Raw genomic sequence first — 1,932 nt, 5'->3', positions numbered from 1 at the left:
GGGCTCTGACACAGAGTCTCTGATTAGGATGATCCTGACACAGTCACATCCCTGCCTGATGTGGGATCATATCCCCTGCCTGTGGGGATGCCAGCACTCTGGCTGGGCATCCCTTCCACTGGCATTCTCCCAGATGCAGCTCTGGCTGGGCCAGGAGAGCCGTGGCAGCACCATGGGACAGCTCTCCTCATGGACACTGCAGAGACTATTCCCTGACCATGTACCAGGGCACACAGCAGGGACTGGGTCCCATGCTGGCCCTCCTCTTGATCAGCTTGAGGCACAAATACGCCCGCCTGGGGGTCATCCCCAAACCAGTGGCAGCCCTCTACCTGCTGGAAGGACATGGATATGCAGGACTGCCACCCCACCCTGGGCACCACTCTCCTGCCCACCAAGCCCCCAGGAGAGCCTAAGCTCGCCTATAGCCACCTCCAGTTCTGTCCCTGCCAAGGAAGTTGTGCCAGAGAACCCACCAGCACTGGATGTAACTGTTTGCTTGGAAGCCAGAGTGTCCCTTTGCCCCAGATTCACTGTACCATGTGCTGAACTGCCTTGGAGATGGGCCACCTGCCCTTTGGTTAGAGAGCTGGTGCCACCTCTTCCATCTTGCTCTTCTGTCTTGCCCTGCCTTTTTGACACAAGCAGGACTCCGAAGGTGGCTAGTTCAGGTACAAAGAACAAGGGACATTCAAGAAACTAATTAGCATTGCTGTCAGAGGTGGAAAATCTACCTTATAAACAGCCCCAGCTTTCTGTTGTGTCCCAGATGGGTGCTGGGATGGCCAGAGGCTTGGGGCTCCTTCTGGACTGCTAGTGGGGGTTTCTCCTCTGCAGATAATGCTCAGAGCCCCAGGGTAAGGATTGGTGGTGAGGGAGGCAACATCAGGTGGTCTGGGGACTAATCAAAAGCACTGTGGTTTGAAAGGGCTTTGGGAATACAGACAAGTCCAGGATTGAGCAGAACATTCCTTTGTCATCCTGCATCCCAGATACCAGGGGGCCCCTTGTGAGAGACTGAACTGTGAAGGGATGATGACTCAAAACATTCTTCCATTTGTGGAGATGGTAGGGTGCTTTGTTAAAATGGAGGAGGAGAGCTTTTGGATGTCTCTGATCTGAAAAGACCAAGTCTGTCTTGAGGCCTTTGGGTGATGAGATCTTCCTACTCTTGTCAGATTACTGTAGATAACAACAAAAATGACTGCATACCTACTTGCCTGTACTGTGAGAAACAACAGCTCACTTTCTAAAATTTTAAAGATTTATTAAACTTTAGCAAAAAAATACAACAAAAGGACCAAATAAGGAAAAATTACAGCGCTGGGAGCCCCGCCATGACTACTAGCCACGTGGCTCATCTTCAGAATGGATGCTCTGCCTTATATATCTCTAGCCTCTCCTAGAGCCTTGTCAGTCAACTCCTTCCTTGCCGTCCAGTGGTGGAGATCACTGCCTTACATTCTGATTGGAGGTCAGGTGTTACCACTGTAACAAGCCCACCCTCCCAAATGTTTGAAATACCCAGGCCATTCTGTGATAACAATACTGGGGGGAACACATTGCAGAAAGAAAACTATACATCTATAAAACTTCTCTTAACATACCTATAATGTTCACCCCTTAGTTGTGAGAGCCAACTATCTCATTACTCATCCATTACACTGTGCAATCACATTTTTCTACAATAAACCCTACTTGTGTATATTTACACAAACACCAGTCATTCAGTGTCATTTCACTCTAATCTTCTCCAAAGAATCTAGTAACGAGAACCTGGGTTACCATTGCCTTTGGGGATAGTTGTAACAGCCCTGGTCTAAAGACAGCTCTTGCTGAATAAATAAGTCTATCATGGAGAAGATACCTCTCAGTCATTTTCCTCCCAGCACCTTACTAGTGGGGCCAAGGGGTAAAATTACAAGTCAGCAG

At 48.9% G+C, this 1,932-nt stretch overlaps 1 protein-coding gene across 1 annotated transcript in view; it reads left to right on the top strand.

Annotated features, from left to right (window-relative positions):
• The window catches only part of INPP5J (inositol polyphosphate-5-phosphatase J), a 26,370-nt gene that overhangs the window by 23,715 nt on the left and 723 nt on the right, over positions 1 to 1,932 (top strand). The window lies entirely within an intron of this gene.

The sequence above is a fragment of the Geospiza fortis genome, unplaced genomic scaffold (genome assembly GCF_000277835.1).
Source record: "Geospiza fortis unplaced genomic scaffold, GeoFor_1.0 scaffold224, whole genome shotgun sequence".
NCBI lineage: Eukaryota > Metazoa > Chordata > Aves > Passeriformes > Thraupidae > Geospiza > Geospiza fortis.
The sequence above is the reverse complement of the archived record's forward strand: the minus strand, read 5'-3'. Positions and strand labels throughout refer to the sequence as shown.